This window comes from Symsagittifera roscoffensis, chromosome 4 (genome assembly GCF_963678635.1).
Source record: "Symsagittifera roscoffensis chromosome 4, txSymRosc1.1, whole genome shotgun sequence".
Classification (NCBI taxonomy): domain Eukaryota; kingdom Metazoa; phylum Xenacoelomorpha; order Acoela; family Convolutidae; genus Symsagittifera; species Symsagittifera roscoffensis.
The window spans coordinates 52,840,412-52,853,705 of record NC_087065.1 but is presented as its reverse complement, the minus strand read 5'-3'; positions in this window follow the sequence as shown (position 1 = coordinate 52,853,705).

Here is a 13,294-nt window from a genome sequence, read left to right as displayed (position 1 = left end):
GCGCCTTCAGCGCCAATATATACTAATTTTGCAGACAAGCGCGCGCCAAAAAACAGAACTATTTGGTCAGACTTTTCCAAAAAGATCCCAAAAACGGTTTTTTTGGCCTGTTTTTTTTTTAAATTCGACTAGGGCGCAAATATGTCAAAATAGGTCTTTTATAGTGTTTTGGGATTGATAAAGAGCTCGACAAGACTTTCCTTTTTTTTGAAAATCCCCCTCTGGAAAAATTCCTAGACACGCCCCTAAGTGGTGCTTTTGTAAAAACTGCATTCGTGAAAACATTTGGTTCAACCGTACATCCCTCTAACAGATCGTGGGGGAGGGAGAAAAAAGAGCCAATAGTTGGATCAAAAAGCGCATTTTTTATTTTGTTTTCAATCATTTTGCCCAACAGCATTATGCCCGTATCTGCCCGTGAATGCAAATTTTAGAAGAAGTAGATACGATAAGGTCACGGGACAAAAAATTGGCAACTTTCAGCTTTGAAGCGTTGACTTAAACATTTTTTCTACTTGTGTGCCTTTTGATCTACAGCAAATAAAAAATCACGGTTGACACCATGAGATATGATTTTTTAAAGAATTTTGCCTAAGCGAAACGTAGAAAAATTGTTTTCAAGGCATCTTTTGGTCAAAATATTCAGAGATCGTGGAAAATCCCCCTAAAAAGTTGAAGCAATTTGTTTTTATTTTCGACTGAAAAATATTCGTTGGATAATTTAAGGTCTAAACTGAGCCCTCATATAAATTTTTCCCAATTTAAAAAATTGCAAAAAAACTAATTAGCTACAAAATAATAATTGACTCAGAAGCTGACTAAAAATTCAGAATCTTTTTGGTGGAACATCAAATTCTGAGTCAATTATTATTTTGTAGCTAATTAGTTTTTTTTTTGCAATTTTTTAAGTTGGGAAAAATTTATATGAGGGCTCAGTTTAGATTCTGAATTTTTAGTCAGCTTCTGTCTAGGAGCTTAACAAATCTTTTAAATATTTTTCATGAGGAAAAAACTTATACGGGTGCCTAACTTAGTTCTTCAGTTTTCCTTTCCAAAGAATACTTTTCAGTCCAAAAAAAAAACAAAATGTTTTTCTGCTCACGGGGACTTTTTGGTAATAAGAGAATAACAATCATCATACAGGTATTAATAATACAACAGACAATGTAAAATCACAAACCACTCAGGGAGACATTACGAGCCAACGACTATTTTAGGAATTGCCCCGGATGTTTTTTTTTATAAAATTAGAGAGAAGAAGTAAGCTCATTTACGGTCAGTCGCTATAGATCAGGTCAAATAACTCCGATTTTTTGTTTTTGTATGGAGTCCTAAAATTGATGCAGAACAGATCCAATTTTTATTTGACAGTTTGCCAATATTTTCAGGAATGAGTTAGTTTGAAAACAAAAAATTGTATGATTTGTTAATCTTGACTTTAACCAAATTTTGATAACAAAAGGAGCGACATAGAATAGAACGGGGAGTTTTATTTTCTTTGTACCTAGTCAATCGTTCTTCTGCAAACTGCGAAGCATTCAAGAAACAAAGCGGTGATCTGTTCAAAACTTGGTATTTAGTCTTATTCAGAATTTCATTTGAAAAAATAATTTTAAACTGTTGCAATTGCATGTTGACTGAAAACAGTTTGTATATGATTAAACTTGCGTTTGAAAAAATTTGTTCTGAGGATTCTTTTTTGCAAAAAAAATGCAATTTCAATACAATTTTGTTGAGCACTCGTATGCCAGCAGGCCATAGCAGATTTTGTGAAAACAGCTTCTACTTTCGTGAAAACACCAAGTGGATACTTGATACAGTTCTGTCCTGTCAATACTATATAAGAGAAGCAACAAAGGCCCTAATACAGAATCTTATCTCGTGGTACACCAGGTGTGATATCATGTTTTTCAGAGTTCTTTGAATCATGATTAACAAACTGTTCTGTCACTTAAGTACAATTTTAAAAGATCAAGTACAGAAACAAAATCCAGATTTTTCAAGTTTCTTCTACAAAATGATTTAATCGATTGTGCCAAATGGTTTTTTCAAATCAACGAAACAGGCAAGTTAAACTCAATGATTATTACTAAGCTGTCTCAACAACTCCGTGTTATAACAATAGCAAGAATACACGAAAGATTTTTCGGAAACCAAACTGTTGAGGAGCAAAAAGTCTATGCTTATCTTTAAAAGCCACAAAATTTTAAGCAAAATTTTATAAAAACTTTTCGCAATATTGGGAATAAGACTTAATGGTCAAAAGTTAGAGGAGTTGTTTATCAGCCCACTTTTGTGGAAAGAAATTACCTTAGCCACCATGAAAAACTTTTGGAAATTACTTTTTCTTTTTTGTTCATTCTAACCAGTTGTACCAGAATAAGAATGAGTACCCGTGCACAAATGTTATTCATCTTATCAAAATTCCATTACGACCAAATTTAGATTTGCTTTTGATTTCAATTAAAATATCAGACATTTCGGTTTCAAAATCGGATAGAGATAGAATTCAGGTGGTTTATCCCTAAAGGCATGCTTTCCGCTGCTTGCAGCAAAATTTTTTTCTAATTTCATTCCTACAATAACGAAAAAAAGTTGAAGTCATCAGCTGGGAGCTTTGAGAACATTTTTCCTTTTTACCGCAAAACTCATTAAAAGAAGCAAAATTTCATTTGGGTGCTTTGTTTTGAGTCAATTTTTTTCTCGCTATTTTTTTTTATTGGCATTTGCCAATTTCGTTCTAATTGTATGTCAAATAATTACGTGTTTCTTCTTTTTTGCTCGGAAAACTAACATACTTTTTTCGAAGAGTGTTTCTTTTCTTTGTCTGATTTTTGATATAGTGACATACCCGCACTGAAGTTTCATGGATAATAATCGATTATATTGGATTTTTATTGTCAGTCTCTACAAAATAACAAAAATAATCGATTATAAAACTACATATTGGTCGCCCCTGGATGAACGTGTTCGTTCGAGTTTTGCAGAAAGTTGCAGAAATTAGAGTAATTATTTACAAAATATATTCAATTTTCTTGGATTTTATGTACAAAAAATAATCCATTATATTGAAAACAAAAATGGATTATAATCGATTATAATGGATTATAATGGATTTAAATTTTTCCCAAATAATCGATTATAATCGATTAAAAATCCATTATGTGGTCTAAATTTGACATGATAATCGATTATATTGACAACATTTTAGTCAATAAAAATCCATTATAATCGATTATAATGGATTATAATGGATTTAAATTTTTCCAAAATAATCGATTATAATCTATTAAAAATCCATTATGTGGTCTAAATTTGACATGATAATCGATTATATTGACAACATTTTAGTCAACGAAAATCCATTATAATCGATTATTATCCATGAAACTTCGGTGCGGGCATCCAATGTGTTTTTTGCTTTTAATTAGTTATTGTGCAGTATTTATCAAAAACACCTATAAAAATTGCTTAAATTTTTCAAAATTTAGATCCGAGATCTGCATCAGTGAGTGGAATAGAAAAAACATCATTTTCATTTTAAAAAATGATTCTCAAAAACTTTGTATTGACGAAATTATACATTCAATTATATATATATTCAAACGCGATGAGATTTTGGTTTGCTTCCGTTCAAATCAGTGTCTTAAAACTTACAAACTTGTCAATCCAAAGATGTCCCGTCCCGCGAAAAATGCATGTAATAAACTATCCTTTGAGGTAGTTAAACTATCTAACTGAACTATCATTTGAGGTGTAGCGTGCTTGATTAGACAGCCGTTGCTCGAGTTTGTCAACTTTGTTTGATAGTGAGTTCATAATTTTTTTTTCTGTTCCAAGTTTGTCACTTTTTTGGAAAGAATTGTTGTCAAGGAACTCGTCTCTAATCTTTCTATTAGTTCTTGAATATTCTTATCCTCAAGAGAATCCATTAGATTGCACTGTACTCGCAACAAATATTATCTCTGCGCTGCAGGACTCACTGTCAATTAACTATGCCTCGCAGGCTCATCCCTGGAACTATTTATTAAGTTTATCACAACATTTAGGCTAATATCTTAACGACGCCTTCTGTTAAGTGACCAAACAAAGCCTTGAAATCAACTTTTTACGCATTTTAAAAAATATTCGATCGTGAATCTCTAGTAATTGTCACTAAAGACACAAACGTGAAAAAGTTTTTGCTCATTTCATCGCCTGAAAACTAAAAAGAACAATTTCTATGCCCCGTGACTGTAGTTTGTCAAACTTCAAATTTTTGATTTTTGTGAATTATAATTTTTTGTGATTTCGAAATTTTGCTGACCAAATAGTGAATTGGGATATAATTTCTCCATTTTCCTTGTACAGATTGCGGAACAGAAAGACATGTGATATCGAAGAAGGAGTTCAAACATCGCATCAGTTTCTAAACGGAAACCTTCATTTCAACTCAGGTCACGAGCTGCTCTGGGCTATTTTGGAGCATACCAACAGGACTTACGACCCCTCAAAAAGCAACAGACATATGATTGGACCAGAAATTTATAGTCTGGTGGCCAAGAAACTCTACAGAATAACTCACTTCAAAAACCAAAGACTTGCATTTCCAACAGGTAAATAGCTATGCTTTAATTGTCGTGGTGGGTGGAGTTTTGAGTTCTTTACGTTTCAGCTTGCTGTCCAAAAAACACATTCGCTGTCCAAAAAACACACGATCAAGAGTGCATCCTCCATACCCAAGCAATTTAGGGGGCTGCGTCTATGTTGGAACTTTGAATCAACCAAAACCAGTTCGAGTGTTTAACACACCGCGCTAATCTTTTTTAATCCAAACTATTTTGCGATGGAGAGATTTTTGCAATTATTTTTTCGGATAGGGGGAGGGGTTGTAGACTTCATTTACTCGTCTGAAGCACTTAACAACTTGAAATCAGTTTTACGGCTTCGACTAATTTTGAACAAGCCGGGTTGATAATTCCTGTTTATTAAAAGTCGACGAACGTAGTTTAGACTCTTATTTAAGTCCCGATGACATTTGTGTTTTTTATTCAGGAAAAGTCTTAAAATTTGTTAAGGCTCAAATTTATTTTTTTGCGGTTTGAATTTGATTTATTTTTCAATTCAGTTTATTTCCATTGTTGAAAGGAAGACACACTCCACTATCGAACAGCAAAAGAGCAAAGGCCACGAAAAACGTGATCAAGTTCTAGTTTCGAAAGTTGAATTTAACTACGGCATTTCCATGCGAAAAAAAATGTACCGTAAAAATTTCAACCATTTTTCTATCAGTCCATTTATTTTTTCCTTGAATTTTGAAAGCTGAAAAGTACTTCCATGAAACTTTCAAATAGTAAGTCCTTTCAGTTTTGCCTGTTTACTTGCGTTCATTGACTCTTTTCCAACTGTCTGTTTGCTATCTTTTTTTTACTGAGGCCAACAATTCAACGTTGGTTCGTAACTCCATTTTCGGAAAGCAATCTTACATTAAGCCTAAGTTTGGCCTAAAACTTTGGGTTAATGTAAGATTTGGGAACCCTTAGGTTGCAAAATCTTAGAGGAATCTTTTAAAACTTGGAATTTGCTGTAAGCAAATTTCCTCAAGTAAGTTCAGCTCAATATAACACTTGACAAAGTTTTTTCCCGATTACCAATTTTTGTTAAATTTGTTTAGAAAAAAAACATTAAATTAAACTCTGAATGATCAAAATTGAATTTGTTACGCCCCTATAGTTTTAGGCAAAATAATCAATTTTGTACAGATTTCATATAGATTCAATACAGATTAGCTTTAGATGATCTACAGATTTTGTACAGATTATATAAAAGTTTTATTACAAAAAGATTATATACTGAATTTATGCGGATCAAATGATTATATACAAATTTTATAGTAGAATTTCATAGTATACAAATTTCAGAGTAGAAAAATCAATTATTTTGACACCAAAATCCATTTAGTTTTGGTGGAAAAAAAAACAAATTTTATCTGTATAAAATCGATTATCGTTCGCAAAAAGGTTGCAGATTGTGATATTCTATGCGGGTATCGTGGGAAAACCAGTGATAATTCAATAATGTATTCTGAAGTACTGAAATAAGTTTTTTTTTCTTTTCTTTTTGAATTGGTTACTGAGAGATAAATCAGAATCGAAACTCTGAGTTCTCAACCGTGTGTCAATTTCACTTCGCACATGACCTTGGACACATCATAACTGCAGGTTGGTAGTACATAAATCAATTACTGCTATTGCAGTAGCAGTATGACACAGATAAATCGATTCATCAATTTTTCTGTATATAATTCATTTCTGTCACTCCGGGTAGCTCTGAAGTAAATTTTATATGCGATAGTTCATGCTCAAGAGCCTTTTCCCCAATTATTCCGGAAATTTGTCCGTTGGCTGTAAAGACCACGGAACAATTACAGTAAAAATGGGGGGTTGTGTTCAGGTGGGGATCTGGGATTTTTTCGAGGCGGGCGGATTTTCCATATTCCAAATTTTTCGACCTTTTTTTTAGGTCAATCTAATTGATTTTCCGAGCTCCCCAAAGCACTAAAATGACCCTGCTTTGGCAGATATTTTGAAACCTGCCGTAGGCAAAATTTTGAAAAAAAAATGTCAAAAAGGAGTTTTAGGCACTTTTTGTTGGAAATTATTTTGACCAAAAGCAGGCGTTATTTCAGCGCGCGCTTTCTCAAAAATAGTAAGTATAGGCGCCTATGGCGCCTTTAAAAACTTTTAGGATCCGTCAGCCAAAAACGAATATCTCAAAATAGTACAAAGGGGGACCCTTTGGGTCGGCAGAAGGCTGATTCCCTGAGGAAGGGGGCGTACGCCCAAAACGCGCCCCTCCCCCAAAACCGCCCCTGATAGTGTTATCAATTTAGTTGACTTCACAAGAAAAAAACCTAATTTTTGTTTTCGGAAAAGCTTTTAAACCTCAAGATTTGGCTCGTTTTAGCATTGAATCAATCTGATCTGTATTCAAACACGGTCGCATTTTTTCCACCTTTTGACTTTTATTCAGTGTATTTCCATACGCTTCACTAAGTGTTCCTATCTGATTGCAGGTAATCGGAATATCACATTTCTGCCCGGGTTCACTTTCTTGCCCACCGATTTTGACGAAGTAGCAGAAATTCTCTGGCGCGTTAATGAAGATATGACCGACACAAAATGGGAAAAAGAATTCCACTGCTCGTATATAGTTCATTTCTTTTCGAATATATTTGGTAAACTCAAAATCAAAAGAGACCCTAAAAGAAATGCATATGCTTATCTCGGGCCAAAATACTGTCCCATAGCTTTTGAACATCTAAATGAATTCAATTGAAAATGAATTCAATTATTCAATTAAATTCAATTACTACTGATGATGAAAACTCATTAAATTGTACTGTTTTTCTTATCGTATTCGCCCATGAACAATAATTATTCGATCTTGCTAACTATTAATCCCTCTATCGTATCCGGTAAAAAAATTCCAGCCCCAAAAAGCAGAAACACTTTCGTAACCCAGCCCCCCGCCCCGCCACCATTGGTGCTCAATAAGAGGAAGAGTTGGAAACAAGATTCTAAACCTTGCATTTTAGCTCAAAAATTGCATTGGTATTGATTTGTAAAAGAATATTTTGTTCTAACTCTTTGTCTAAAAATTAGCTTGTTAAAACTGTGAAGCACTTGATTGAATTCAATTCTAGTTTATTTTTTGTTAGAATATTAGCCAGATAGATTGGGTTAGCTGATAGAATCAAGACAGCTCGTATCAAAAGGAAATATTTTACTAAATGCTCGTCCAAATGATTTCGGCAAATGATTCCTGTTTTTCGAGGTTGAGAAGGAAAAAAATTCAAAACTCAACAAGACTGCTCGTATCAGGGCGAAGCCCTGAATGTTCCGAATGCTTTTAAGGTTTATGGAGCAGTAATAACATAAACAACATAAAAAAATTAAATGAAATAAAATAAAATGAACATTTTTATTTTCTAAAATTTGAAATTTTTTCTTTGAGAAAAACAAATCAATTAAGGCAACTAAGCTTCTTTCAACCAATTTGTAACGATTTCTTAGACGGATTAAATCTCCGCTTACGCGTTAATAGCACGAAATATATCGCGCGTTAATTGTCCCAAATTGGCCAAAATGGCAATCTTTAAACCCCCATAACTTTACAAAAAATGATCACAGGTGAAATATCTTTTCAAATTTGAGCTCAGGACAGCAATACCTTTCGAATGATATAAAAATTACGTCAAAAATGGCTTGTTAAAAAGTCGAAATTTGTCTAAAAAAAAAACCCACCCGAACACAAATATTCCGTTACTTTCGTATCGAAAGTCGGAACAAAAAGTCAGAACAAAAAAACAAGACTGCGCGCATATCGGGGCACAGCCTTAAATTGTCTTACTACACTTTAAAGCCAAATTTTTACTTTTTTTCATATTATACTCCCACAGGCTATGAGACATACAAATAGTGTGTTTAGCGTCCAGTATTATTTTAGTAAGAATATTTTGCTGGCCTCAATTCAATGTAAAAGGCATTAATTTGTCGCTTACGCGTGATTTAAGCACGCAATAACAATCACAAATTGGCCAATTTCGCAATTTTCAAAGCCCCGTAAATTTGCGAAAAAAGTTCACAGGTAGAAAAATTTTTTGAAATTGAGCTCAGGACAAAAATATTTTTTCGAATACTTTAAAAAAATTCTGTCAAAAAGCTGAGTTCAAAAATCCAAATTTTACTGAATCAAAAAACAAACCCAAGTATAATTATTCTTCGAAAGTTGGAACAAAAATGAATATTTTTGAAGTATTTCAAATTGAATTTTAAATCATCATTTTTCTTCTCGGAAAAGATATGGAGCTTTCCCGAGTCAAGTTTTGCGACTATTTTCCAGATTTTAACTGTCGCACAAATGTTAATTCCGCTACCGAAAAACCATGGTATCGAAAAGGTTTTAAAGTGGCAAAAATTGTCTAGAAAAACGAAACTTCGGTCACATAGTTGGAAAAATGAGTTAAATCGGGTGCAGTTTCATCTGTTTGTGCACAAGCAAAAACATGTTTGTTGTTCTTATATTTCAACCTCTATTCGCTTACTTTTATATTTTTTATATAAGCACCGTTTCTAGTTACAAAAGTTAATAAAAAATTATCATGAGTTTCAAAGAAATGAAACAGAACCTCCCAATACTTGCGATACAGCACAGACATAGCCTTGCAAGTAATGAAACAGAATTTGAAAAAAACCATTAAATCAAAAACAAAGCCACAACAAGGTTGCTCGTATCAAGACGAAACCCTGAATGTTCCGACTGACTTTTAAGATTTCTGGAGCAGTAATAACATAAAAAATTAAACGAAATAAAATAAAATGAATTTTTTTTCTTCTAAAATTTGAGATTTTTTTTGAGAATAACGCCATATAAAATACAAAAGGATAAATTTCGCTCCTTGTAACAATTCAATTATGGCATATAAGCTTCTTTCAAATAATTTGGAACAATTTCTAAGACGCGCATTAATTGTTCCAAATTGGCCAAAATGGCAATCTTTGAACCCCCATAACTTTGCGAAAAAATATCACAGGTGAAATATCTTTTCAATTTTAAGCTCAAGACAACAATACCTTTTAAATGGTATAAAAACTTTCCGTCAAAATGGCTAGGTAAAAAGTCGAATTTTGTCTCAAGAAAAAAAACCCACCCGAGCACAAATATTCCGTTACTTTCGTTACAAAAGTCGGAACAATTACAAAACCCTTAAATTTCTATGACATGAATTCTGAAACTTTGAATTTGTTATCCCCCTTGGAAGCACACAAATTGACAAAGTCAATTTTTTTAAAGGACAAATTCAAGTCACTCAGCCGATAAAACATTATTCGAATCAGTTAGAGCAAGTAAAGCTTTTTAGCTAAAACACAAAGGAATTACAAATATTAGTTTTGATAAGTTTGCCAAATGAAAGACTACATTAAAAGCACTCTCACTTAAAATGCAAACAACTAACAGCACAGGAGAAATACATGATGTGGCAACTAAACTGGTGAAACATAAATGGACAAACTAAACATAAATGGACAATATTTTCAAACAGGGCATTTCCAGTTTAAACAGAATTTGGTCCTCAGATTCAAACATAGGACCTTTGCCGTCCCGGACGTAGTCGTTACCGCTAGACCAATTGTTCCGGATAAGCTATAACATCTATTTTTTTTTATAATTCAAACCAATTTAAAATTGCAGGCAACTTTCAAGACTAATTAATATAATCAGTAGATCGATGAAAGGCAACAGAAAAAGTGAAAAAAAAAAAAAAAACTGAATGTTAAGCATTGCGCAACAAAAAAGCACTTTTTCTTAAGCATTTTTTCTCACATAAATTTGCGAAAAACGACATTCAAAGTTAATCCAAGTTGAAAAGTAAACGACAAAGGTTAGGTGAGAAAATATTGAGTCAAACAACTGTTCGCGATAAATACTATCCGAAAAACAAGTATCCGAGAAAGGATTTATAACATAATTCGAAAACACTTAATTTTTCTTACGTAACTTCAATTACTTAAGTTTAGCAAAAAAATTTGAACCAAAAATCTGGTTATAATAGTTTGAATTCTTTTTTCAAAAATGAGCTCAGCCAGATAATTGGCAAAAAATCATTTTTTTTGTCGTGAAATTTTCATTTGAGTTTCAAGAAAAAATTCTCGAAGCTGTATCAATTTTTGCGCGACAGTTTTTTTCACGCTAGTAGCTCATTGATATTGCAGAGGATAAATTGCAATACATTTAATAAAAAAAAACTAAATGATAGTTTTTACCATTTACTGTTTCAAGTATGAACAAAATAGTATTGATCATGAATTAAAAATTCAAAACCTCAAATTTATTCTTCTTGTTTGAACAGAAAATTACTTGAAAAAACTCGATTCAAACATAGAGGAACGAAACAAAAAAACACTTGCAAAGAACAAACAAACAACTTTGAAAAACTTTGAAGTCAAAAACAACTCAAAACTTTCATAAAAACAGCAAATTAATGAGAACGAAACATTTCAGAAACAATTAAAACAATTGAAAATCTTAATATTTATGCTTTTGTGAACAAAAATTGCTGAAAAAACTCAATTCAAAAAAGGAGATAACAAACAAGAAATAAACAGTGGCTACGAACAAACAAAGGATTGTGAAAAGTTCTGAAGCCAAGAACAAACGCCGGTTTTTAAAGAAAAGAAAAAATTGAACAAGTAAATTGGAAAAACACATTCGTTTGGCAATTTTGAACAAAATTGATGAAAATTTTGAGTTAATTTGCTTTTGATTTGATAAGATTTCAGGCTTGATTGGTCCTCGGATTTTAAATCAAACGGCTACCTTAAAAATATATGGAGTTGCACCCAATTAAAAAAAATTAAATGTCAAAAAACTAATGCGCTAGTTCGTCTGCACCAAACAATTCCAATAACGCGGTCGATCGAAAAACTGAAAACAACCATGTTTGAACCAAGGCTGATACTTGAATTCAGATTAAAAGATTTAGAAAATGTTCAGAACTTTTCGATTTTTTCACTTTTCTAAAAGTTTATTTTTTTTCTTTTGTAAAAAAGCTAGGAGTTTGATTGATATTTTTCTTGAACTTATCAAAAATTCAATCACTTCTATATAAAAACAAGATATCTTGATCGAAAAAAAACAACAAAGAAAATAAGCCGACAAAATTTAAAGTTTTCGGCACAGAAAAAATAGTCTCAAAGCACTTCTTAACAGGCACACAAAGCCCTTACCTAATATGCAACTACTGGAAGCTATATTAAAAATGGTGTTTAAGAAAAAATAATCATTTATTTTGTCCATTTTGTGAACATTTTCATTATTGAAATCATTTGACATTTTTTAAACAAATTTCATTTTAACAGAAACTCGAATTTGGAAAAAAATCAGCCCAGCTTACCTCCAAATCGTCAATATTTAACAGTATAGGTTTCTTTACAGTCAAAAACAACTAATAGAAGGTATTATGATAAATTTTCCTTAAATTTAAGCAAAAAAGGGGTACCCTAGAAAAAAAAATCATGGGCAAATTTTATACAGTAAGGCAAAGCAGAGCTTCGAACAACTTCTGATGCAAAAAACTTGGAATAGCGAATTTTTTTATCATAAGCAAGAAAATGGAAACATAAAATAAAAATTCAGAAACTTGATAGTAGTGCACTTAATTGCTCAAAAAACAAGCAATAAAATCATGTATAAATTAAAAATGATGACAAAAAATCCTAAAAAATCTCTTTTATTCTGGTATCATTTTCAAATAAACCAAACATTGATATGATACAAAAAGTTTTTAATTCAGCTTACAGTAACCAAGACGAATTAACTCAGAATCAGGCATTTTGACAGAAAATTTTCCCAAAAACTGCAACAAAATTTGAAGTTGATGTTCGATATTCGAATTCAAACGACGTAACAAAAATTCGATATATAAAAAATTCAAAAAAAAACAAAGAAACAAAGCAGAATAAACAAGATATCAAACACATTAAAAAACTAACCAAATTATTTTATCTGTTAAACTATGAACCAAAAAACAAACGCAATTTTCTCAAGAAAGACAGACATTCAGATTAGACAAAAAGAACAATTTTCCAAAACATGCAGGGCGTGAAAAACAAAATTAACAAAAAAGTGAAAAACAGAAATATTTTGAAGCATATGAAATGTGCAGAACCAGAGAAATGAAACAAAATTACTATAAAAAAGCGGAAATCAGCTCAAACTGATAATTAAAAACGGAAAAAATTTAAAAATGTTGAGCAAAATTATCAAATTGTTCTGAGACAATATAGACCGGAAATCAAGCAAAAAAAATCATTTGAGGACGAAAAAATTAGAACGGAAGTTAATAATGAAGAAGTGACTGTGAGGTTGATTAACGTATCAAAAAGAAAACTTGTAGTGTTTCAATGACTTACATTCACTACGAACAAAAACTGAACCAAGGGGCAAAACGGAGCTTTGCAGCAAGAAAACGACAAAAATCAGCCCTATAAATGGAACTAAAAAAAGTATAAATAAACCTACTTACGGATTCGAACCTCCGACCTCAAGATTTTCAGCCTGAAGCATTTCCCCTTCGGTCACGGACCTTGCCGAACGTCAAACTCTAGCCACAAATTGCCCAAAAAAATTGCGTTTTATGGAGCACTCTCCACCTCAGAATTAGTATTATGCGTCTTTAAAAAAATTTAGAGTAGGTCAGGCAAAAATGGAAGTAAATTAGTTAGAGGGGGACTTTTTGGGTGATCAGGTGTCG